This window comes from Brachyhypopomus gauderio, chromosome 10 (assembly GCF_052324685.1).
Source record: "Brachyhypopomus gauderio isolate BG-103 chromosome 10, BGAUD_0.2, whole genome shotgun sequence".
NCBI classification, from domain to species: Eukaryota; Metazoa; Chordata; class Actinopteri; order Gymnotiformes; family Hypopomidae; genus Brachyhypopomus; species Brachyhypopomus gauderio.
This window is the reverse complement of record NC_135220.1, coordinates 7,633,758-7,659,292: the sequence shown is the minus strand read 5'-3', so window position 1 is coordinate 7,659,292 and position 25,535 is coordinate 7,633,758. Positions and strand designations below refer to the sequence as shown.

At 41.8% G+C, this 25,535-nt stretch overlaps 14 non-coding genes across 14 annotated transcripts; all 14 read right to left on the bottom strand.

The window, feature by feature from the left end:
• Positions 1-841: 841 nt before the first annotated feature.
• trnar-ccu (transfer RNA arginine (anticodon CCU)) lies at positions 842-914 on the bottom strand. The gene has a single exon. It is a non-coding gene; the product is annotated as a tRNA-Arg (tRNA).
• A 978-nt stretch (positions 915-1,892) lies between these two features.
• Positions 1,893-1,965, bottom strand: trnar-ccu (transfer RNA arginine (anticodon CCU)). Its single transcript has one exon. It is a non-coding gene; the product is annotated as a tRNA-Arg (tRNA).
• A 978-nt stretch (positions 1,966-2,943) lies between these two features.
• trnar-ccu (transfer RNA arginine (anticodon CCU)) lies at positions 2,944-3,016 on the bottom strand. The gene has a single exon. It is a non-coding gene; the product is annotated as a tRNA-Arg (tRNA).
• A 978-nt stretch (positions 3,017-3,994) lies between these two features.
• trnar-ccu (transfer RNA arginine (anticodon CCU)) lies at positions 3,995-4,067 on the bottom strand. Its single transcript has one exon. It is a non-coding gene; the product is annotated as a tRNA-Arg (tRNA).
• Positions 4,068-5,048: 981 nt separating this feature from the next.
• Positions 5,049-5,121, bottom strand: trnar-ccu (transfer RNA arginine (anticodon CCU)). Its single transcript has one exon. It is a non-coding gene; the product is annotated as a tRNA-Arg (tRNA).
• Positions 5,122-6,099: 978 nt separating this feature from the next.
• Positions 6,100-6,172, bottom strand: trnar-ccu (transfer RNA arginine (anticodon CCU)). Its single transcript has one exon. It is a non-coding gene; the product is annotated as a tRNA-Arg (tRNA).
• Positions 6,173-7,150: 978 nt separating this feature from the next.
• On the bottom strand, positions 7,151-7,223 carry trnar-ccu (transfer RNA arginine (anticodon CCU)). The gene has a single exon. It is a non-coding gene; the product is annotated as a tRNA-Arg (tRNA).
• A 978-nt stretch (positions 7,224-8,201) lies between these two features.
• On the bottom strand, positions 8,202-8,274 carry trnar-ccu (transfer RNA arginine (anticodon CCU)). The gene has a single exon. It is a non-coding gene; the product is annotated as a tRNA-Arg (tRNA).
• Positions 8,275-11,354: 3,080 nt separating this feature from the next.
• trnar-ccu (transfer RNA arginine (anticodon CCU)) lies at positions 11,355-11,427 on the bottom strand. The gene has a single exon. It is a non-coding gene; the product is annotated as a tRNA-Arg (tRNA).
• A 3,080-nt stretch (positions 11,428-14,507) lies between these two features.
• Positions 14,508-14,580, bottom strand: trnar-ccu (transfer RNA arginine (anticodon CCU)). Its single transcript has one exon. It is a non-coding gene; the product is annotated as a tRNA-Arg (tRNA).
• Positions 14,581-17,660: 3,080 nt separating this feature from the next.
• trnar-ccu (transfer RNA arginine (anticodon CCU)) lies at positions 17,661-17,733 on the bottom strand. Its single transcript has one exon. It is a non-coding gene; the product is annotated as a tRNA-Arg (tRNA).
• Positions 17,734-20,813: 3,080 nt separating this feature from the next.
• On the bottom strand, positions 20,814-20,886 carry trnar-ccu (transfer RNA arginine (anticodon CCU)). Its single transcript has one exon. It is a non-coding gene; the product is annotated as a tRNA-Arg (tRNA).
• A 981-nt stretch (positions 20,887-21,867) lies between these two features.
• trnar-ccu (transfer RNA arginine (anticodon CCU)) lies at positions 21,868-21,940 on the bottom strand. The gene has a single exon. It is a non-coding gene; the product is annotated as a tRNA-Arg (tRNA).
• Positions 21,941-25,020: 3,080 nt separating this feature from the next.
• Positions 25,021-25,093, bottom strand: trnar-ccu (transfer RNA arginine (anticodon CCU)). Its single transcript has one exon. It is a non-coding gene; the product is annotated as a tRNA-Arg (tRNA).
• Positions 25,094-25,535: the final 442 nt, after the last annotated feature.

Here is a 25,535-nt window from a genome sequence, read left to right as displayed (position 1 = left end):
ATGCTTCAACTCAATTTTGTTTCTGTACTGCTTTGTGCAAACACGACCATAGCTGAAGGGAATTAGCAGATCTTTTGTCATTTCAATCATTATAAATTTCAGTTTCCCTTTCACCCACTGAGCAGGGGACTTAGCAGATCTTTTGTATTTTCAATCTTTCTGGATTTCAGTTTCCCTTTCACCCAATCTTTGATATCCAGTGACATTTGAAAAATCCACACGTTGTTCCGCGTCCATTCTTTTGGCCAAATATGTAGAAGTCTGGAGGTCCTGGAGAAGATTCAGCAAGAGATCTTTGATAAGATAGGCCAGTGTAACACATCTCTCGACATTACCCCTTGTCATCACGCCATCTGTTGTCAGCAAATCAACCTCATGGCTCAAGGGAATTAGCAGATCTTTTGTACAAGCATATGAACATATCAACTTGGCAAACATGCTTTTAAGTTTTGAAATTTCCAGGTCTACTTCTAAACATCTTGTCGAGCACCATTTTCATTCACTTTCTTGAAAGGCACTTACATTTTTTACAACACAAGCTTGAATTTGTAGGTTATTTTGAGTGTCTATTGGGATTTGCTAGAGTGAAGCATGAAGTGCCTTGAAGAGTTTCATTAAATTAAAACATTGAAAGAAATGCTATAGAGTGAATTCACCCTGTCTTTAGAGGCTTTCTATCAATTTTTGACTCACACCCCTCTGACATTGAAAGGTGTGCTATTTTTGGACTAAAGGAATGCTTTTTTAGGACTAAAGGTGACTTAGCAGAGGATGGTTTCGATCCATCGACCTCTGGGTTATGGGCCCAGCACGCTTCCGCTGCGCCACTCTGCTTTCCCAGCACCCCAGATGGGACTCGAACCCACAATCCCTGGCTTAGGAGGCCAGTGCCTTATCCATTAGGCCACTGGGGCTCTTGCTAAAGCTTGCGGATGTCCAGTACCCACGATGAACGCAACCTATACTTCTGGAATATATCAGAGGGCTCTGTTCTCAGTACAGTCTGTTCTAGTCAGACACCTGAGAGACAGAAAAATGAAAAGTCAGTACAATGCTTCAACTCAATTTTGTTTCTGTACTGCTTTGTGCAAACACGACCATAGCTGAAGGGAATTAGCAGATCTTTTGTCATTTCAATCATTATAAATTTCAGTTTCCCTTTCACCCACTGAGCAGGGGACTTAGCAGATCTTTTGTATTTTCAATCTTTCTGGATTTCAGTTTCCCTTTCACCCAATCTTTGATATCCAGTGACATTTGAAAAATCCACACGTTGTTCCGCGTCCATTCTTTTGGCCAAATATGTAGAAGTCTGGAGGTCCTGGAGAAGATTCAGCAAGAGATCTTTGATAAGATAGGCCAGTGTAACACATCTCTCGACATTACCCCTTGTCATCACGCCATCTGTTGTCAGCAAATCAACCTCATGGCTCAAGGGAATTAGCAGATCTTTTGTACAAGCATATGAACATATCAACTTGGCAAACATGCTTTTAAGTTTTGAAATTTCCAGGTCTACTTCTAAACATCTTGTCGAGCACCATTTTCATTCACTTTCTTGAAAGGCACTTACATTTTTTACAACACAAGCTTGAATTTGTAGGTTATTTTGAGTGTCTATTGGGATTTGCTAGAGTGAAGCATGAAGTGCCTTGAAGAGTTTCATTAAATTAAAACATTGAAAGAAATGCTATAGAGTGAATTCACCCTGTCTTTAGAGGCTTTCTATCAATTTTTGACTCACACCCCTCTGACATTGAAAGGTGTGCTATTTTTGGACTAAAGGAATGCTTTTTTAGGACTAAAGGTGACTTAGCAGAGGATGGTTTCGATCCATCGACCTCTGGGTTATGGGCCCAGCACGCTTCCGCTGCGCCACTCTGCTTTCCCAGCACCCCAGATGGGACTCGAACCCACAATCCCTGGCTTAGGAGGCCAGTGCCTTATCCATTAGGCCACTGGGGCTCTTGCTAAAGCTTGCGGATGTCCAGTACCCACGATGAACGCAACCTATACTTCTGGAATATATCAGAGGGCTCTGTTCTCAGTACAGTCTGTTCTAGTCAGACACCTGAGAGACAGAAAAATGAAAAGTCAGTACAATGCTTCAACTCAATTTTGTTTCTGTACTGCTTTGTGCAAACACGACCATAGCTGAAGGGAATTAGCAGATCTTTTGTCATTTCAATCATTATAAATTTCAGTTTCCCTTTCACCCACTGAGCAGGGGACTTAGCAGATCTTTTGTATTTTCAATCTTTCTGGATTTCAGTTTCCCTTTCACCCAATCTTTGATATCCAGTGACATTTGAAAAATCCACACGTTGTTCCGCGTCCATTCTTTTGGCCAAATATGTAGAAGTCTGGAGGTCCTGGAGAAGATTCAGCAAGAGATCTTTGATAAGATAGGCCAGTGTAACACATCTCTCGACATTACCCCTTGTCATCACGCCATCTGTTGTCAGCAAATCAACCTCATGGCTCAAGGGAATTAGCAGATCTTTTGTACAAGCATATGAACATATCAACTTGGCAAACATGCTTTTAAGTTTTGAAATTTCCAGGTCTACTTCTAAACATCTTGTCGAGCACCATTTTCATTCACTTTCTTGAAAGGCACTTACATTTTTTACAACACAAGCTTGAATTTGTAGGTTATTTTGAGTGTCTATTGGGATTTGCTAGAGTGAAGCATGAAGTGCCTTGAAGAGTTTCATTAAATTAAAACATTGAAAGAAATGCTATAGAGTGAATTCACCCTGTCTTTAGAGGCTTTCTATCAATTTTTGACTCACACCCCTCTGACATTGAAAGGTGTGCTATTTTTGGACTAAAGGAATGCTTTTTTAGGACTAAAGGTGACTTAGCAGAGGATGGTTTCGATCCATCGACCTCTGGGTTATGGGCCCAGCACGCTTCCGCTGCGCCACTCTGCTTTCCCAGCACCCCAGATGGGACTCGAACCCACAATCCCTGGCTTAGGAGGCCAGTGCCTTATCCATTAGGCCACTGGGGCTCTTGCTAAAGCTTGCGGATGTCCAGTACCCACGATGAACGCAACCTATACTTCTGGAATATATCAGAGGGCTCTGTTCTCAGTACAGTCTGTTCTAGTCAGACACCTGAGAGACAGAAAAATGAAAAGTCAGTACAATGCTTCAACTCAATTTTGTTTCTGTACTGCTTTGTGCAAACACGACCATAGCTGAAGGGAATTAGCAGATCTTTTGTCATTTCAATCATTATGAATTTCAGTTTCCCTTTCACCCACTGAGCAGGGGACTTAGCAGATCTTTTGTATTTTCAATCTTTCTGGATTTCAGTTTCCCTTTCACCCAATCTTTGATATCCAGTGACATTTGAAAAATCCACACGTTGTTCCGCGTCCATTCTTTTGGCCAAATATGTAGAAGTCTGGAGGTCCTGGAGAAGATTCAGCAAGAGATCTTTGATAAGATAGGCCAGTGTAACACATCTCTCGACATTACCCCTTGTCATCACGCCATCTGTTGTCAGCAAATCAACCTCATGGCTCAAGGGAATTAGCAGATCTTTTGTACAAGCATATGAACATATCAACTTGGCAAACATGCTTTTAAGTTTTGAAATTTCCAGGTCTACTTCTAAACATCTTGTCGAGCACCATTTTCATTCACTTTCTTGAAAGGCACTTACATTTTTTACAACACAAGCTTGAATTTGTAGGTTATTTTGAGTGTCTATTGGGATTTGCTAGAGTGAAGCATGAAGTGCCTTGAAGAGTTTCATTAAATTAAAACATTGAAAGAAATGCTATAGAGTGAATTCACCCTGTCTTTAGAGGCTTTCTATCAATTTTTGACTCACACCCCTCTGACATTGAAAGGTGTGCTATTTTTGGACTAAAGGAATGCTTTTTTAGGACTAAAGGTGACTTAGCAGAGGATGGTTTCGATCCATCGACCTCTGGGTTATGGGCCCAGCACGCTTCCGCTGCGCCACTCTGCTTTCCCAGCACCCCAGATGGGACTCGAACCCACAATCCCTGGCTTAGGAGGCCAGTGCCTTATCCATTAGGCCACTGGGGCTCTTGCTAAAGCTTGCGGATGTCCAGTACCCACGATGAACGCAACCTATACTTCTGGAATATATCAGAGGGCTCTGTTCTCAGTACAGTCTGTTCTAGTCAGACACCTGAGAGACAGAAAAATGAAAAGTCAGTACAATGCTTCAACTCAATTTTGTTTCTGTACTGCTTTGTGCAAACACGACCATAGCTGAAGGGAATTAGCAGATCTTTTGTCATTTCAATCATTATAAATTTCAGTTTCCCTTTCACCCACTGAGCAGGGGACTTAGCAGATCTTTTGTATTTTCAATCTTTCTGGATTTCAGTTTCCCTTTCACCCAATCTTTGATATCCAGTGACATTTGAAAAATCCACACGTTGTTCCGCGTCCATTCTTTTGGCCAAATATGTAGGAGAAGTCTGGAGGTCCTGGAGAAGATTCAGCAAGAGATCTTTGATAAGATAGGCCAGTGTAACACATCTCTCGACATTACCCCTTGTCATCACGCCATCTGTTGTCAGCAAATCAACCTCATGGCTCAAGGGAATTAGCAGATCTTTTGTACAAGCATATGAACATATCAACTTGGCAAACATGCTTTTAAGTTTTGAAATTTCCAGGTCTACTTCTAAACATCTTGTCGAGCACCATTTTCATTCACTTTCTTGAAAGGCACTTACATTTTTTACAACACAAGCTTGAATTTGTAGGTTATTTTGAGTGTCTATTGGGATTTGCTAGAGTGAAGCATGAAGTGCCTTGAAGAGTTTCATTAAATTAAAACATTGAAAGAAATGCTATAGAGTGAATTCACCCTGTCTTTAGAGGCTTTCTATCAATTTTTGACTCACACCCCTCTGACATTGAAAGGTGTGCTATTTTTGGACTAAAGGAATGCTTTTTTAGGACTAAAGGTGACTTAGCAGAGGATGGTTTCGATCCATCGACCTCTGGGTTATGGGCCCAGCACGCTTCCGCTGCGCCACTCTGCTTTCCCAGCACCCCAGATGGGACTCGAACCCACAATCCCTGGCTTAGGAGGCCAGTGCCTTATCCATTAGGCCACTGGGGCTCTTGCTAAAGCTTGCGGATGTCCAGTACCCACGATGAACGCAACCTATACTTCTGGAATATATCAGAGGGCTCTGTTCTCAGTACAGTCTGTTCTAGTCAGACACCTGAGAGACAGAAAAATGAAAAGTCAGTACAATGCTTCAACTCAATTTTGTTTCTGTACTGCTTTGTGCAAACACGACCATAGCTGAAGGGAATTAGCAGATCTTTTGTCATTTCAATCATTATGAATTTCAGTTTCCCTTTCACCCACTGAGCAGGGGACTTAGCAGATCTTTTGTATTTTCAATCTTTCTGGATTTCAGTTTCCCTTTCACCCAATCTTTGATATCCAGTGACATTTGAAAAATCCACACGTTGTTCCGCGTCCATTCTTTTGGCCAAATATGTAGAAGTCTGGAGGTCCTGGAGAAGATTCAGCAAGAGATCTTTGATAAGATAGGCCAGTGTAACACATCTCTCGACATTACCCCTTGTCATCACGCCATCTGTTGTCAGCAAATCAACCTCATGGCTCAAGGGAATTAGCAGATCTTTTGTACAAGCATATGAACATATCAACTTGGCAAACATGCTTTTAAGTTTTGAAATTTCCAGGTCTACTTCTAAACATCTTGTCGAGCACCATTTTCATTCACTTTCTTGAAAGGCACTTACATTTTTTACAACACAAGCTTGAATTTGTAGGTTATTTTGAGTGTCTATTGGGATTTGCTAGAGTGAAGCATGAAGTGCCTTGAAGAGTTTCATTAAATTAAAACATTGAAAGAAATGCTATAGAGTGAATTCACCCTGTCTTTAGAGGCTTTCTATCAATTTTTGACTCACACCCCTCTGACATTGAAAGGTGTGCTATTTTTGGACTAAAGGAATGCTTTTTTAGGACTAAAGGTGACTTAGCAGAGGATGGTTTCGATCCATCGACCTCTGGGTTATGGGCCCAGCACGCTTCCGCTGCGCCACTCTGCTTTCCCAGCACCCCAGATGGGACTCGAACCCACAATCCCTGGCTTAGGAGGCCAGTGCCTTATCCATTAGGCCACTGGGGCTCTTGCTAAAGCTTGCGGATGTCCAGTACCCACGATGAACGCAACCTATACTTCTGGAATATATCAGAGGGCTCTGTTCTCAGTACAGTCTGTTCTAGTCAGACACCTGAGAGACAGAAAAATGAAAAGTCAGTACAATGCTTCAACTCAATTTTGTTTCTGTACTGCTTTGTGCAAACACGACCATAGCTGAAGGGAATTAGCAGATCTTTTGTCATTTCAATCATTATGAATTTCAGTTTCCCTTTCACCCACTGAGCAGGGGACTTAGCAGATCTTTTGTATTTTCAATCTTTCTGGATTTCAGTTTCCCTTTCACCCAATCTTTGATATCCAGTGACATTTGAAAAATCCACACGTTGTTCCGCGTCCATTCTTTTGGCCAAATATGTAGAAGTCTGGAGGTCCTGGAGAAGATTCAGCAAGAGATCTTTGATAAGATAGGCCAGTGTAACACATCTCTCGACATTACCCCTTGTCATCACGCCATCTGTTGTCAGCAAATCAACCTCATGGCTCAAGGGAATTAGCAGATCTTTTGTACAAGCATATGAACATATCAACTTGGCAAACATGCTTTTAAGTTTTGAAATTTCCAGGTCTACTTCTAAACATCTTGTCGAGCACCATTTTCATTCACTTTCTTGAAAGGCACTTACATTTTTTACAACACAAGCTTGAATTTGTAGGTTATTTTGAGTGTCTATTGGGATTTGCTAGAGTGAAGCATGAAGTGCCTTGAAGAGTTTCATTAAATTAAAACATTGAAAGAAATGCTATAGAGTGAATTCACCCTGTCTTTAGAGGCTTTCTATCAATTTTTGACTCACACCCCTCTGACATTGAAAGGTGTGCTATTTTTGGACTAAAGGAATGCTTTTTTAGGACTAAAGGTGACTTAGCAGAGGATGGTTTCGATCCATCGACCTCTGGGTTATGGGCCCAGCACGCTTCCGCTGCGCCACTCTGCTTTCCCAGCACCCCAGATGGGACTCGAACCCACAATCCCTGGCTTAGGAGGCCAGTGCCTTATCCATTAGGCCACTGGGGCTCTTGCTAAAGCTTGCGGATGTCCAGTACCCACGATGAACGCAACCTATACTTCTGGAATATATCAGAGGGCTCTGTTCTCAGTACAGTCTGTTCTAGTCAGACACCTGAGAGACAGAAAAATGAAAAGTCAGTACAATGCTTCAACTCAATTTTGTTTCTGTACTGCTTTGTGCAAACACGACCATAGCTGAAGGGAATTAGCAGATCTTTTGTCATTTCAATCATTATAAATTTCAGTTTCCCTTTCACCCACTGAGCAGGGGACTTAGCAGATCTTTTGTATTTTCAATCTTTCTGGATTTCAGTTTCCCTTTCACCCAATCTTTGATATCCAGTGACATTTGAAAAATCCACACGTTGTTCCGCGTCCATTCTTTTGGCCAAATATGTAGAAGTCTGGAGGTCCTGGAGAAGATTCAGCAAGAGATCTTTGATAAGATAGGCCAGTGTAACACATCTCTCGACATTACCCCTTGTCATCACGCCATCTGTTGTCAGCAAATCAACCTCATGGCTCAAGGGAATTAGCAGATCTTTTGTACAAGCATATGAACATATCAACTTGGCAAACATGCTTTTAAGTTTTGAAATTTCCAGGTCTACTTCTAAACATCTTGTCGAGCACCATTTTCATTCACTTTCTTGAAAGGCACTTACATTTTTTACAACACAAGCTTGAATTTGTAGGTTATTTTGAGTGTCTATTGGGATTTGCTAGAGTGAAGCATGAAGTGCCTTGAAGAGTTTCATTAAATTAAAACATTGAAAGAAATGCTATAGAGTGAATTCACCCTGTCTTTAGAGGCTTTCTATCAATTTTTGACTCACACCCCTCTGACATTGAAAGGTGTGCTATTTTTGGACTAAAGGAATGCTTTTTTAGGACTAAAGGTGACTTAGCAGAGGATGGTTTCGATCCATCGACCTCTGGGTTATGGGCCCAGCACGCTTCCGCTGCGCCACTCTGCTTTCCCAGCACCCCAGATGGGACTCGAACCCACAATCCCTGGCTTAGGAGGCCAGTGCCTTATCCATTAGGCCACTGGGGCTCTTGCTAAAGCTTGCGGATGTCCAGTACCCACGATGAACGCAACCTATACTTCTGGAATATATCAGAGGGCTCTGTTCTCAGTACAGTCTGTTCTAGTCAGACACCTGAGAGACAGAAAAATGAAAAGTCAGTACAATGCTTCAACTCAATTTTGTTTCTGTACTGCTTTGTGCAAACACGACCATAGCTGAAGGGAATTAGCAGATCTTTTGTCATTTCAATCATTATGAATTTCAGTTTCCCTTTCACCCACTGAGCAGGGGACTTAGCAGATCTTTTGTATTTTCAATCTTTCTGGATTTCAGTTTCCCTTTCACCCAATCTTTGACATCCAGTGACATTTGAAAAATCCACACGTTGTTCCGCGTCCATTCTTTTGGCCAAATATGTAGAAGTCTGGAGGTCCTGGAGAAGATTCAGCAAGAGATCTTTGATAAGATAGGCCAGTGTAACACATCTCTCGACATTACCCCTTGTCATCACGCCATCTGTTGTCAGCAAATCAACCTCATGGCTCAAGGGAATTAGCAGATCTTTTGTACAAGCATATGAACATATCAACTTGGCAAACATGCTTTTAAGTTTTGAAATTTCCAGGTCTACTTCTAAACATCTTGTCGAGCACCATTTTCATTCACTTTCTTGAAAGGCACTTACATTTTTTACAACACAAGCTTGAATTTGTAGGTTATTTTGAGTGTCTATTGGGATTTGCTAGAGTGAAGCATGAAGTGCCTTGAAGAATTTCATTAAATTAAAACATTGAAAGAAATGCTATAGAGTGAATTCACCCTGTCTTTAGAGGCTTTCTATCAATTTTTGACTCACACCCCTCTGACATTGAAAGGTGTGCTATTTTTGGACTAAAGGAATGCTTTTTTAGGACTAAAGGTGACTTAGCAGAGGATGGTTTCGATCCATCGACCTCTGGGTTATGGGCCCAGCACGCTTCCGCTGCGCCACTCTGCTTTCCCAGCACCCCAGATGGGACTCGAACCAACAATCCCTGGCTTAGGAGGCCAGTGCCTTATCCATTAGGCCACTGGGGCTCTTGCTAAAGCTTGCGGATGTCCAGTACCCACGATGAACGCAACCTATACTTCTGGAATATATCAGAGGGCTCTGTTCTCAGTACAGTCTGTTCTAGTCAGACACCTGAGAGACAGAAAAATGAAAAGTCAGTACAATGCTTCAACTCAATTTTGTTTCTGTACTGCTTTGTGCAAACACGACCATAGCTGAAGGGAATTAGCAGATCTTTTGTCATTTCAATCATTATGAATTTCAGTTTCCCTTTCACCCACTGAGCAGGGGACTTAGCAGATCTTTTGTATTTTCAATCTTTCTGGATTTCAGTTTCCCTTTCACCCAATCTTTGATATCCAGTGACATTTGAAAAATCCACACGTTGTTCCGCGTCCATTCTTTTGGCCAAATATGTAGAAGTCTGGAGGTCCTGGAGAAGATTCAGCAAGAGATCTTTGATAAGATAGGCCAGTGTAACACATCTCTCGACATTACCCCTTGTCATCACGCCATCTGTTGTCAGCAAATCAACCTCATGGCTCAAGGGAATTAGCAGATCTTTTGTACAAGCATATGAACATATCAACTTGGCAAACATGCTTTTAAGTTTTGAAATTTCCAGGTCTACTTCTAAACATCTTGTCGAGCACCATTTTCATTCACTTTCTTGAAAGGCACTTACATTTTTTACAACACAAGCTTGAATTTGTAGGTTATTTTGAGTGTCTATTGGGATTTGCTAGAGTGAAGCATGAAGTGCCTTGAAGAGTTTCATTAAATTAAAACATTGAAAGAAATGCTATAGAGTGAATTCACCCTGTCTTTAGAGGCTTTCTATCAATTTTTGACTCACACCCCTCTGACATTGAAAGGTGTGCTATTTTTGGACTAAAGGAATGCTTTTTTAGGACTAAAGGTGACTTAGCAGAGGATGGTTTCGATCCATCGACCTCTGGGTTATGGGCCCAGCACGCTTCCGCTGCGCCACTCTGCTTTCCCAGCACCCCAGATGGGACTCGAACCAACAATCCCTGGCTTAGGAGGCCAGTGCCTTATCCATTAGGCCACTGGGGCTCTTGCTAAAGCTTGCGGATGTCCAGTACCCACGATGAACGCAACCTATACTTCTGGAATATATCAGAGGGCTCTGTTCTCAGTACAGTCTGTTCTAGTCAGACACCTGAGAGACAGAAAAATGAAAAGTCAGTACAATGCTTCAACTCAATTTTGTTTCTGTACTGCTTTGTGCAAACACGACCATAGCTGAAGGGAATTAGCAGATCTTTTGTCATTTCAATCATTATGAATTTCAGTTTCCCTTTCACCTACTGAGCAGGGGACTTAGCAGATCTTTTGTATTTTCAATCTTTCTGGATTTCAGTTTCCCTTTCACCCAATCTTTGATATCCAGTGACATTTGAAAAATCCACACGTTGTTCCGCGTCCATTCTTTTGGCCAAATATGTAGAAGTCTGGAGGTCCTGGAGAAGATTCAGCAAGAGATCTTTGATAAGATAGGCCAGTGTAACACATCTCTCGACATTACCCCTTGTCATCACGCCATCTGTTGTCAGCAAATCAACCTCATGGCTCAAGGGAATTAGCAGATCTTTTGTACAAGCATATGAACATATCAACTTGGCAAACATGCTTTTAAGTTTTGAAATTTCCAGGTCTACTTCTAAACATCTTGTCGAGCACCATTTTCATTCACTTTCTTGAAAGGCACTTACATTTTTTACAACACAAGCTTGAATTTGTAGGTTATTTTGAGTGTCTATTGGGATTTGCTAGAGTGAAGCATGAAGTGCCTTGAAGAGTTTCATTAAATTAAAACATTGAAAGAAATGCTATAGAGTGAATTCACCCTGTCTTTAGAGGCTTTCTATCAATTTTTGACTCACACCCCTCTGACATTGAAAGGTGTGCTATTTTTGGACTAAAGGAATGCTTTTTTAGGACTAAAGGTGACTTAGCAGAGGATGGTTTCGATCCATCGACCTCTGGGTTATGGGCCCAGCACGCTTCCGCTGCGCCACTCTGCTTTCCCAGCACCCCAGATGGGACTCGAACCCACAATCCCTGGCTTAGGAGGCCAGTGCCTTATCCATTAGGCCACTGGGGCTCTTGCTAAAGCTTGCGGATGTCCAGTACCCACGATGAACGCAACCTATACTTCTGGAATATATCAGAGGGCTCTGTTCTCAGTACAGTCTGTTCTAGTCAGACACCTGAGAGACAGAAAAATGAAAAGTCAGTACAATGCTTCAACTCAATTTTGTTTCTGTACTGCTTTGTGCAAACACGACCATAGCTGAAGGGAATTAGCAGATCTTTTGTCATTTCAATCATTATGAATTTCAGTTTCCCTTTCACCCACTGAGCAGGGGACTTAGCAGATCTTTTGTATTTTCAATCTTTCTGGATTTCAGTTTCCCTTTCACCCAATCTTTGATATCCAGTGACATTTGAAAAATCCACACGTTGTTCCGCGTCCATTCTTTTGGCCAAATATGTAGAAGTCTGGAGGTCCTGGAGAAGATTCAGCAAGAGATCTTTGATAAGATAGGCCAGTGTAACACATCTCTCGACATTACCCCTTGTCATCACGCCATCTGTTGTCAGCAAATCAACCTCATGGCTCAAGGGAATTAGCAGATCTTTTGTACAAGCATATGAACATATCAACTTGGCAAACATGCTTTTAAGTTTTGAAATTTCCAGGTCTACTTCTAAACATCTTGTCGAGCACCATTTTCATTCACTTTCTTGAAAGGCACTTACATTTTTTACAACACAAGCTTGAATTTGTAGGTTATTTTGAGTGTCTATTGGGATTTGCTAGAGTGAAGCATGAAGTGCCTTGAAGAGTTTCATTAAATTAAAACATTGAAAGAAATGCTATAGAGTGAATTCACCCTGTCTTTAGAGGCTTTCTATCAATTTTTGACTCACACCCCTCTGACATTGAAAGGTGTGCTATTTTTGGACTAAAGGAATGCTTTTTTAGGACTAAAGGTGACTTAGCAGAGGATGGTTTCGATCCATCGACCTCTGGGTTATGGGCCCAGCACGCTTCCGCTGCGCCACTCTGCTTTCCCAGCACCCCAGATGGGACTCGAACCAACAATCCCTGGCTTAGGAGGCCAGTGCCTTATCCATTAGGCCACTGGGGCTCTTGCTAAAGCTTGCGGATGTCCAGTACCCACGATGAACGCAACCTATACTTCTGGAATATATCAGAGGGCTCTGTTCTCAGTACAGTCTGTTCTAGTCAGACACCTGAGAGACAGAAAAATGAAAAGTCAGTACAATGCTTCAACTCAATTTTGTTTCTGTACTGCTTTGTGCAAACACGACCATAGCTGAAGGGAATTAGCAGATCTTTTGTCATTTCAATCATTATGAATTTCAGTTTCCCTTTCACCCACTGAGCAGGGGACTTAGCAGATCTTTTGTATTTTCAATCTTTCTGGATTTCAGTTTCCCTTTCACCCAATCTTTGATATCCAGTGACATTTGAAAAATCCACACGTTGTTCCGCGTCCATTCTTTTGGCCAAATATGTAGAAGTCTGGAGGTCCTGGAGAAGATTCAGCAAGAGATCTTTGATAAGATAGGCCAGTGTAACACATCTCTCGACATTACCCCTTGTCATCACGCCATCTGTTGTCAGCAAATCAACCTCATGGCTCAAGGGAATTAGCAGATCTTTTGTACAAGCATATGAACATATCAACTTGGCAAACATGCTTTTAAGTTTTGAAATTTCCAGGTCTACTTCTAAACATCTTGTCGAGCACCATTTTCATTCACTTTCTTGAAAGGCACTTACATTTTTTACAACACAAGCTTGAATTTGTAGGTTATTTTGAGTGTCTATTGGGATTTGCTAGAGTGAAGCATGAAGTGCCTTGAAGAGTTTCATTAAATTAAAACATTGAAAGAAATGCTATAGAGTGAATTCACCCTGTCTTTAGAGGCTTTCTATCAATTTTTGACTCACACCCCTCTGACATTGAAAGGTGTGCTATTTTTGGACTAAAGGAATGCTTTTTTAGGACTAAAGCTGACTTAGCAGAGGATGGTTTCGATCCATCGACCTCTGGGTTATGGGCCCAGCACGCTTCCGCTGCGCCACTCTGCTTTCCCAGCACCCCAGATGGGACTCGAACCAACAATCCCTGGCTTAGGAGGCCAGTGCCTTATCCATTAGGCCACTGGGGCTCTTGCTAAAGCTTGCGGATGTCCAGTACCCACGATGAACGCAACCTATACTTCTGGAATATATCAGAGGGCTCTGTTCTCAGTACAGTCTGTTCTAGTCAGACACCTGAGAGACAGAAAAATGAAAAGTCAGTACAATGCTTCAACTCAATTTTGTTTCTGTACTGCTTTGTGCAAACACGACCATAGCTGAAGGGAATTAGCAGATCTTTTGTCATTTCAATCATTATGAATTTCAGTTTCCCTTTCACCTACTGAGCAGGGGACTTAGCAGATCTTTTGTATTTTCAATCTTTCTGGATTTCAGTTTCCCTTTCACCCAATCTTTGACATCCAGTGACATTTGAAAAATCCACACGTTGTTCCGCATCACCTCTTTTGGCCAAATATGTAGAAGTCTGGAGGTCCTGGAGAAGATTCAGCAAGAGATCTTTGATAAGATAGGCCAATGTAACACATCTCTCGACATTACCCCTTGTCATCACGCCATCTGTTGTCAGCAAATCAACCTCATGGCTCAAGGGAATTGGCAGATCTTTTGTACAAGCATATGAACATATCAGCTTGGCAAACATGCTTTTAAGTTTTGAAATTTCCAGGTCTACTTCTAAACATCTTGTCGAGCACCATTTTCATTCACTTTCTTGAAAGGGACTTACATTTTTTACAACACAAGCTTGAATTTGTAGGTTATTTTGAGTGTCTATTGGGATTTGCTAGAGTGAAGCATGAAGTGCCTTGAAGAGTTTCATTAAATTAAAACATTGAAAGAAATGCTATAGAGTGAATTCACCCTGTCTTTAGAGGCTTTCTATCAATTTTTGACTCACACCCCTCTGACATTGAAAGGTGTGCTATTTTTGGACTAAAGGAATGCTTTTTTAGGACTAAAGGTGACTTAGCAGAGGATGGTTTCGATCCATCGACCTCTGGGTTATGGGCCCAGCACGCTTCCGCTGCGCCACTCTGCTTTCCCAGCACCCCAGATGGGACTCGAACCCACAATCCCTGGCTTAGGAGGCCAGTGCCTTATCCATTAGGCCACTGGGGCTCTTGCTAAAGCTTGCGGATGTCCAGTACCCACGATGAACGCAACCTATACTTCTGGAATATATCAGAGGGCTCTGTTCTCAGTACAGTCTGTTCTAGTCAGACACCTGAGAGACAGAAAAATGAAAAGTCAGTACAATGCTTCAACTCAATTTTGTTTCTGTACTGCTTTGTGCAAACACGACCATAGCTGAAGGGAATTAGCAGATCTTTTGTCATTTCAATCATTATGAATTTCAGTTTCCCTTTCACCCACTGAGCAGGGGACTTAGCAGATCTTTTGTATTTTCAATCTTTCTGGATTTCAGTTTCCCTTTCACCCAATCTTTGATATCCAGTGACATTTGAAAAATCCACACGTTGTTCCGCGTCCATTCTTTTGGCCAAATATGTAGAAGTCTGGAGGTCCTGGAGAAGATTCAGCAAGAGATCTTTGATAAGATAGGCCAGTGTAACACATCTCTCGACATTACCCCTTGTCATCACGCCATCTGTTGTCAGCAAATCAACCTCATGGCTCAAGGGAATTAGCAGATCTTTTGTACAAGCATATGAACATATCAACTTGGCAAACATGCTTTTAAGTTTTGAAATTTCCAGGTCTACTTCTAAACATCTTGTCGAGCACCATTTTCATTCACTTTCTTGAAAGGCACTTACATTTTTTACAACACAAGCTTGAATTTGTAGGTTATTTTGAGTGTCTATTGGGATTTGCTAGAGTGAAGCATGAAGTGCCTTGAAGAGTTTCATTAAATTAAAACATTGAAAGAAATGCTATAGAGTGAATTCACCCTGTCTTTAGAGGCTTTCTATCAATTTTTGACTCACACCCCTCTGACATTGAAAGGTGTGCTATTTTTGGACTAAAGGAATGCTTTTTTAGGACTAAAGGTGACTTAGCAGAGGATGGTTTCGATCCATCGACCTCTGGGTTATGGGCCCAGCACGCTTCCGCTGCGCCACTCTGCTTTCCCAGCACCCCAGATGGGACTCGAACCAACAATCCCTGGCTTAGGAGGCCAGTGCCTTATCCATTAGGCCACTGGGGCTCTTGCTAAAGCTTGCGGATGTCCAGTACCCACGATGAACGCAACCTATACTTCTGGAATATATCAGAGGGCTCTGTTCTCAGTACAGTCTGTTCTAGTCAGACACCTGAGAGACAGAAAAATGAAAAGTCAGTACAATGCTTCAACTCAATTTTGTTTCTGTACTGCTTTGTGCAAACACGACCATAGCTGAAGGGAATTAGCAGATCTTTTGTCATTTCAATCATTATGAATTTCAGTTTCCCTTTCACCTACTGAGCAGGGGACTTAGCAGATCTTTTGTATTTTCAATCTTTCTGGATTTCAGTTTCCCTTTCACCCAATCTTTGACATCCAGTGACATTTGAAAAATCCACACGTTGTTCCGCATCACCTCTTTTGGCCAAATATGTAGAAGTCTGGAGGTCCTGGAGAAGATTCAGCAAGAGATCTTTGATAAGATAGGCCAATGTAACACATCTCTCGACATTACCCCTTGTCATCACGCCATCTGTTGTCAGCAAATCAACCTCATGGCTCAAGGGAATTGGCAGATCTTTTGTACAAGCATATGAACATATCAGCTTGGCAAACATGCTTTTAAGTTTTGAAATTTCCAGGTCTACTTCTAAACATCTTGTCGAGCACCATTTTCATTCACTTTCTTGAAAGGGACTTACATTTTTTACAACACAAGCTTGAATTTGTAGGTTATTTTGAGTGTCTATTGGGATTTGCTAGAGTGAAGCATGAAGTGCCTTGAAGAGTTTCATTAAATTAAAACATTGAAAGAAATGCTATAGAGTGAATTCACCCTGTCTTTAGAGGCTTTCTATCAATTTTTGACTCACACCCCTCTGACATTGAAAGGTGTGCTATTTTTGGACTAAAGGAATGCTTTTTTAGGACTAAAGCTGACTTAGCAGAGGATGGTTTCGATCCATCGACCTCTGGGTTATGGGCCCAGCACGCTTCCGCTGCGCCACTCTGCTTTCCCAGCACCCCTGATGGGACTCGAACCCACAATCCCTGGCTTAGGAGGCCAGTGCTTTATCCATTAGGCCACTGGGGCTCTTGCTAAAGCTTGCGGATGTCCAGTACCCACGATGAACGCAACCTATACTTCTGGAATATATCAGAGGGCTCTGTTCTCAGTACAGTCTGTTCTAGTCAGACACCTGAGAGACAGAAAAATGAAAAGTCAGTACAATGCTTCAACTCAATTTTGTTTCTGTACTGCTTTGTGCAAACACGACCATAGCTGAAGGGAATTAGCAGATCTTTTGTCATTTCAATCATTATGAATTTCAGTTTCCCTTTCACCCACTGAGCAGGGGACTTAGCAGATCTTTTGTATTTTCAATCTTTCTGGATTTCAGTTTCCCTTTCACCCAATCTTTGACATCCAGTGACATTTGAAAAATCCACACGTTGTCCCGCGTCACCTCTTTTGGCCAAATATGTAGAAATCTGGAGGTCCTGGAGAAGATTCAGCAAGAGATCTTTGATAAGATAGGCCAATGTAACACATCTCTCGACATTACCCCTTGTCATCACGCCATCTGTTGTCAGCAAATCAACCTCATGGCTCAAGGGAATTGGCAGATCTTTTGTACAAGCATATGAACATATCAGCTTGGCAAACATGCTTTTAAGTTTTGAAATTTCCAGGTCTACTTCTAAACATCTTGTCGAGCACCATTTTCATTCACTTTCTTGAAAGGGACTTAAATTTTTTACAACACAAGCTTGAATTTGTAGGTTATTTTGAGTGTCTATTGGGATTTGCTAGAGTGAAGCATGAAGTGCCTTGAAGAGTTTCATTAAATTAAAACATTGAAAGAAATGCTATAGAGTGAATTCACCCTGTCTTTAGAGGCTTTCTATCAATTTTTGACTCACACCCCTCTGACATTGAAAGGTGTGCTATTTTTGGACTAAAGGAATGCTTTTTTAGGACTAAAGGTGACTTAGCAGAGGATGGTTTCAATCCATCGACCTCTGGGTTATGGGCCCAGCACGCTTCCGCTGCGCCACTCTGCTTTCCCAGCACCCCAGATGGGACTCGAACCCACAATCCCTGGCTTAGGAGGCCAGTGCCTTATCCATTAGGCCACTGGGGCTCTTGCTAAAGCTTGCGGATGTCCAGTACCCACGATGAACGCAACCTATACTTCTGGAATATATCAGAGGGCTCTGTTCTCAGTACAGTCTGTTCTAGTCAGACACCTGAGAGACAGAAAAATGAAAAGTCAGTACAATGCTTCAACTCAATTTTGTTTCTGTACTGCTTTGTGCAAACACGACCATAGCTGAAGGGAATTAGCAGATCTTTTGTCATTTCAATCATTATGAATTTCAGTTTCCCTTTCACCCACTGAGCAGGGGACTTAGCAGATCTTTTGTATTTTCAATCTTTCTGGATTTCAGTTTCCCTTTCACCCAATCTTTGATATCCAGTGACATTTGAAAAATCCACACGTTGTTCCGCGTCCATTCTTTTGGCCAAATATGTAGAAGTCTGGAGGTCCTGGAGAAGATTCAGCAAGAGATCTTTGATAAGATAGGCCAGTGTAACACATCTCTCGACATTACCCCTTGTCATCACGCCATCTGTTGTCAGCAAATCAACCTCATGGCTCAAGGGAATTAGCAGATCTTTTGTACAAGCATATGAACATATCAACTTGGCAAACATGCTTTTAAGTTTTGAAATTTCCAGGTCTACTTCTAAACATCTTGTCGAGCACCATTTTCATTCACTTTCTTGAAAGGCACTTACATTTTTTACAACACAAGCTTGAATTTGTAGGTTATTTTGAGTGTCTATTGGGATTTGCTAGAGTGAAGCATGAAGTGCCTTGAAGAGTTTCATTAAATTAAAACATTGAAAGAAATGCTATAGAGTGAATTCACCCTGTCTTTAGAGGCTTTCTATCAATTTTTGACTCACACCCCTCTGACATTGAAAGGTGTGCTATTTTTGGACTAAAGGAATGCTTTTTTAGGACTAAAGGTGACTTAGCAGAGGATGGTTTCGATCCATCGACCTCTGGGTTATGGGCCCAGCACGCTTCCGCTGCGCCACTCTGCTTTCCCAGCACCCCAGATGGGACTCGAACCAACAATCCCTGGCTTAGGAGGCCAGTGCCTTATCCATTAGGCCACTGGGGCTCTTGCTAAAGCTTGCGGATGTCCAGTACCCACGATGAACGCAACCTATACTTCTGGAATATATCAGAGGGCTCTGTTCTCAGTACAGTCTGTTCTAGTCAGACACCTGAGAGACAGAAAAATGAAAAGTCAGTACAATGCTTCAACTCAATTTTGTTTCTGTACTGCTTTGTGCAAACACGACCATAGCTGAAGGGAATTAGCAGATCTTTTGTCATTTCAATCATTATGAATTTCAGTTTCCCTTTCACCTACTGAGCAGGGGACTTAGCAGATCTTTTGTATTTTCAATCTTTCTGGATTTCAGTTTCCCTTTCACCCAATCTTTGACATCCAGTGACATTTGAAAAATCCACACGTTGTTCCGCATCACCTCTTTTGGCCAAATATGTAGAAGTCTGGAGGTCCTGGAGAAGATTCAGCAAGAGATCTTTGATAAGATAGGCCAATGTAACACATCTCTCGACATTACCCCTTGTCATCACGCCATCTGTTGTCAGCAAATCAACCTCATGGCTCAAGGGAATTGGCAGATCTTTTGTACAAGCATATGAACATATCAGCTTGGCAAACATGCTTTTAAGTTTTGAAATTTCCAGGTCTACTTCTAAACATCTTGTCGAGCACCATTTTCATTCACTTTCTTGAAAGGGACTTACATTTTTTACAACACAAGCTTGAATTTGTAGGTTATTTTGAGTGTCTATTGGGATTTGCTAGAGTGAAGCATGAAGTGCCTTGAAGAGTTTCATTAAATTAAAACATTGAAAGAAATGCTATAGAGTGAATTCACCCTGTCTTTAGAGGCTTTCTATCAATTTTTGACTCACACCCCTCTGACATTGAAAGGTGTGCTATTTTTGGACTAAAGGAATGCTTTTTTAGGACTAAAGCTGACTTAGCAGAGGATGGTTTCGATCCATCGACCTCTGGGTTATGGGCCCAGCACGCTTCCGCTGCGCCACTCTGCTTTCCCAGCACCCCTGATGGGACTCGAACCCACAATCCCTGGCTTAGGAGGCCAGTGCTTTATCCATTAGGCCACTGGGGCTCTTGCTAAAGCTTGCGGATGTCCAGTACCCACGATGAACGCAACCTATACTTCTGGAATATATCAGAGGGCTCTGTTCTCAGTACAGTCTGTTCTAGTCAGACACCTGAGAGACAGAAAAATGAAAAGTCAGTACAATGCTTCAACTCAATTTTGTTTCTGTACTGCTTTGTGCAAACACGACCATAGCTGAAGGGAATTAGCAGATCTTTTGTCATTTCAATCATTATGAATTTCAGTTTCCCTTTCACCCACTGAGCAGGGGACTTAGCAGATCTTTTGTATTTTCAATCTTTCTGGATTTCAGTTTCCCTTTCACCCAATCTTTGACATCCAGTGACATTTGAAAAATCCACACGTTGTCCCGCGTCACCTCTTTTGGCCAAATATGTAGAAATCTGGAGGTCCTGGAGAAGATTCAGCAAGAGATCTTTGATAAGATAGGCCAATGTAACACATCTCTCGACATTACCCCTTGTCATCACGCCATCTGTTGTCAGCAAATCAACCTCATGGCTCAAGGGAATTGGCAGATCTTTTGTACAAGCATATGAACATATCAGCTTGGCAAACATGCTTTTAAGTTTTGAAATTTCCAGGTCTACTTCTAAACATCTTGTCGAGCACCATTTTCATTCACTTTCTTGAAAGGGACTTAAATTTTTTACAACACAAGCTTGAATTTGTAGGTTATTTTGAGTGTCTATTGGGATTTGCTAGAGTGAAGCATGAAGTGCCTTGAAGAGTTTCATTAAATTAAAACATTGAAAGAAATGCTATAGAGTGAATTCACCCTGTCTTTAGAGGCTTTCTATCAATTTTTGACTCACACCCCTCTGACATTGAAAGGTGTGCTATTTTTGGACTAAAGGAATGCTTTTTTAGGACTAAAGCTGACTTAGCAGAGGATGGTTTCGATCCATCGACCTCTGGGTTATGGGCACAGCACGCTTCCGCTGCGCCACTCTGCTTTCCCAGCACCTCAGATGGGACTCGAACCCACAATCCCTGGCTTAGGAGGCCAGTGCCTTATCCATTAGGCCACTGGGGCTCTTGCTAAAGCTTGCGGATGTCCAGTACCCACGATGAACGCAACCTATACTTCTGGAATATATCAGAGGGCTCTGTTCTCAGTACAGTCTGTTCTAGTCAGACACCTGAGAGACAGAAAAATGAAAAGTCAGTACAATGCTTCAACTCAATTTTGTTTCTGTACTGCTTTGTGCAAACACGACCATAGCTGAAGGGAATTAGCAGATCTTTTGTCATTTCAATCATTATGAATTTCAGTTTCCCTTTCACCCACTGAGCAGGGGACTTAGCAGATCTTTTGTATTTTCAATCTTTCTGGATTTCAGTTTCCCTTTCACCCAATCTTTGATATCCAGTGACATTTGAAAAATCCACACGTTGTTCCGCGTCCATTCTTTTGGCCAAATATGTAGGAGAAGTCTGGAGGTCCTGGAGAAGATTTAGCAAGAGATCTTTGATAAGATAGGCCAGTGTAACACATCTCTCGACATTACCCCTTGTCATCACGCCATCTGTTGTCAGCAAATCAACCTCATGGCTCAAGGGAATTGGCAGATCTTTTGTACAAGCATATGAACATATCAGCTTGGCAAACATGCTTTTAAGTTTTGAAATTTCCAGGTCTACTTCTAAACATCTTGTCGAGCACCATTTTCATTCACTTTCTTGAAAGGGACTTAAATTTTTTACAACACAAGCTTGAATTTGTAGGTTATTTTGAGTGTCTATTGGGATTTGCTAGAGTGAAGCATGAAGTGCCTTGAAGAGTTTCATTAAATTAAAACATTGAAAGAAATGCTATAGAGTGAATTCACCCTGTCTTTAGAGGCTTTCTATCAATTTTTGACTCACACCCCTCTGACATTGAAAGGTGTGCTATTTTTGGACTAAAGGAATGCTTTTTTAGGACTAAAGGTGACTTAGCAGAGGATGGTTTCAATCCATCGACCTCTGGGTTATGGGCCCAGCACGCTTCCGCTGCGCCACTCTGCTTTCCCAGCACCCCAGATGGGACTCAAACCCACAATCCCTGGCTTAGGAGGCCAGTGCCTTATCCATTAGGCCACTGGGGCTCTTGCTAAAGCTTGCGGATGTCCAGTACCCACGATGAACGCAACCTATACTTCTGGAATATATCAGAGGGCTCTGTTCTCAGTACAGTCTGTTCTAGTCAGACACCTGAGAGACAGAAAAATGAAAAGTCAGTACAATGCTTCAACTCAATTTTGTTTCTGTACTGCTTTGTGCAAACACGACCATAGCTGAAGGGAATTAGCAGATCTTTTGTCATTTCAATCATTATGAATTTCAGTTTCCCTTTCACCCACTGAGCAGGGGACTTAGCAGATCTTTTGTATTTTCAATCTTTCTGGATTTCAGTTTCCCTTTCACCCAATCTTTGATATCCAGTGACATTTGAAAAATCCACACGTTGTTCCGCGTCCATTCTTTTGGCCAAATATGTAGAAGTCTGGAGGTCCTGGAGAAGATTCAGCAAGAGATCTTTGATAAGATAGGCCAGTGTAACACATCTCTCGACATTACCCCTTGTCATCACGCCATCTGTTGTCAGCAAATCAACCTCATGGCTCAAGGGAATTAGCAGATCTTTTGTACAAGCATATGAACATATCAACTTGGCAAACATGCTTTTAAGTTTTGAAATTTCCAGGTCTACTTCTAAACATCTTGTCGAGCACCATTTTCATTCACTTTCTTGAAAGGCACTTACATTTTTTACAACACAAGCTTGAATTTGTAGGTTATTTTGAGTGTCTATTGGGATTTGCTAGAGTGAAGCATGAAGTGCCTTGAAGAGTTTCATTAAATTAAAACATTGAAAGAAATGCTATAGAGTGAATTCACCCTGTCTTTAGAGGCTTTCTATCAATTTTTGACTCACACCCCTCTGACATTGAAAGGTGTGCTATTTTTGGACTAAAGGAATGCTTTTTTAGGACTAAAGGTGACTTAGCAGAGGATGGTTTCGATCCATCGACCTCTGGGTTATGGGCCCAGCACGCTTCCGCTGCGCCACTCTGCTTTCCCAGCACCCCAGATGGGACTCGAACCAACAATCCCTGGCTTAGGAGGCCAGTGCCTTATCCATTAGGCCACTGGGGCTCTTGCTAAAGCTTGCGGATGTCCAGTACCCACGATGAACGCAACCTATACTTCTGGAATATATCAGAGGGCTCTGTTCTCAGTACAGTCTGTTCTAGTCAGACACCTGAGAGACAGAAAAATGAAAAGTCAGTACAATGCTTCAACTCAATTTTGTTTCTGTACTGCTTTGTGCAAACACGACCATAGCTGAAGGGAATTAGCAGATCTTTTGTCATTTCAATCATTATGAATTTCAGTTTCCCTTTCACCTACTGAGCAGGGGACTTAGCAGATCTTTTGTATTTTCAATCTTTCTGGATTTCAGTTTCCCTTTCACCCAATCTTTGACATCCAGTGACATTTGAAAAATCCACACGTTGTTCCGCATCACCTCTTTTGGCCAAATATGTAGAAGTCTGGAGGTCCTGGAGAAGATTCAGCAAGAGATCTTTGATAAGATAGGCCAATGTAACACATCTCTCGACATTACCCCTTGTCATCACGCCATCTGTTGTCAGCAAATCAACCTCATGGCTCAAGGGAATTGGCAGATCTTTTGTACAAGCATATGAACATATCAGCTTGGCAAACATGCTTTTAAGTTTTGAAATTTCCAGGTCTACTTCTAAACATCTTGTCGAGCACCATTTTCATTCACTTTCTTGAAAGGGACTTACATTTTTTACAACACAAGCTTGAATTTGTAGGTTATTTTGAGTGTCTATTGGGATTTGCTAGAGTGAAGCATGAAGTGCCTTGAAGAGTTTCATTAAATTAAAACATTGAAAGAAATGCTATAGAGTGAATTCACCCTGTCTTTAGAGGCTTTCTATCAATTTTTGACTCACACCCCTCTGACATTGAAAGGTGTGCTATTTTTGGACTAAAGGAATGCTTTTTTAGGACTAAAGCTGACTTAGCAGAGGATGGTTTCGATCCATCGACCTCTGGGTTATGGGCCCAGCACGCTTCCGCTGCGCCACTCTGCTTTCCCAGCACCCCTGATGGGACTCGAACCCACAATCCCTGGCTTAGGAGGCCAGTGCTTTATCCATTAGGCCACTGGGGCTCTTGCTAAAGCTTGCGGATGTCCAGTACCCACGATGAACGCAACCTATACTTCTGGAATATATCAGAGGGCTCTGTTCTCAGTACAGTCTGTTCTAGTCAGACACCTGAGAGACAGAAAAATGAAAAGTCAGTACAATGCTTCAACTCAATTTTGTTTCTGTACTGCTTTGTGCAAACACGACCATAGCTGAAGGGAATTAGCAGATCTTTTGTCATTTCAATCATTATGAATTTCAGTTTCCCTTTCACCCACTGAGCAGGGGACTTAGCAGATCTTTTGTATTTTCAATCTTTCTGGATTTCAGTTTCCCTTTCACCCAATCTTTGACATCCAGTGACATTTGAAAAATCCACACGTTGTCCCGCGTCACCTCTTTTGGCCAAATATGTAGAAATCTGGAGGTCCTGGAGAAGATTCAGCAAGAGATCTTTGATAAGATAGGCCAATGTAACACATCTCTCGACATTACCCCTTGTCATCACGCCATCTGTTGTCAGCAAATCAACCTCATGGCTCAAGGGAATTGGCAGATCTTTTGTACAAGCATATGAACATATCAGCTTGGCAAACATGCTTTTAAGTTTTGAAATTTCCAGGTCTACTTCTAAACATCTTGTCGAGCACCATTTTCATTCACTTTCTTGAAAGGGACTTAAATTTTTTACAACACAAGCTTGAATTTGTAGGTTATTTTGAGTGTCTATTGGGATTTGCTAGAGTGAAGCATGAAGTGCCTTGAAGAGTTTCATTAAATTAAAACATTGAAAGAAATGCTATAGAGTGAATTCACCCTGTCTTTAGAGGCTTTCTATCAATTTTTGACTCACACCCCTCTGACATTGAAAGGTGTGCTATTTTTGGACTAAAGGAATGCTTTTTTAGGACTAAAGCTGACTTAGCAGAGGATGGTTTCGATCCATCGACCTCTGGGTTATGGGCACAGCACGCTTCCGCTGCGCCACTCTGCTTTCCCAGCACCTCAGATGGGACTCGAACCCACAATCCCTGGCTTAGGAGGCCAGTGCCTTATCCATTAGGCCACTGGGGCTCTTGCTAAAGCTTGCGGATGTCCAGTACCCACGATGAACGCAACCTATACTTCTGGAATATATCAGAGGGCTCTGTTCTCAGTACAGTCTGTTCTAGTCAGACACCTGAGAGACAGAAAAATGAAAAGTCAGTACAATGCTTCAACTCAATTTTGTTTCTGTACTGCTTTGTGCAAACACGACCATAGCTGAAGGGAATTAGCAGATCTTTTGTCATTTCAATCATTATGAATTTCAGTTTCCCTTTCACCCACTGAGCAGGGGACTTAGCAGATCTTTTGTATTTTCAATCTTTCTGGATTTCAGTTTCCCTTTCACCCAATCTTTGATATCCAGTGACATTTGAAAAATCCACACGTTGTTCCGCGTCCATTCTTTTGGCCAAATATGTAGGAGAAGTCTGGAGGTCCTGGAGAAGATTTAGCAAGAGATCTTTGATAA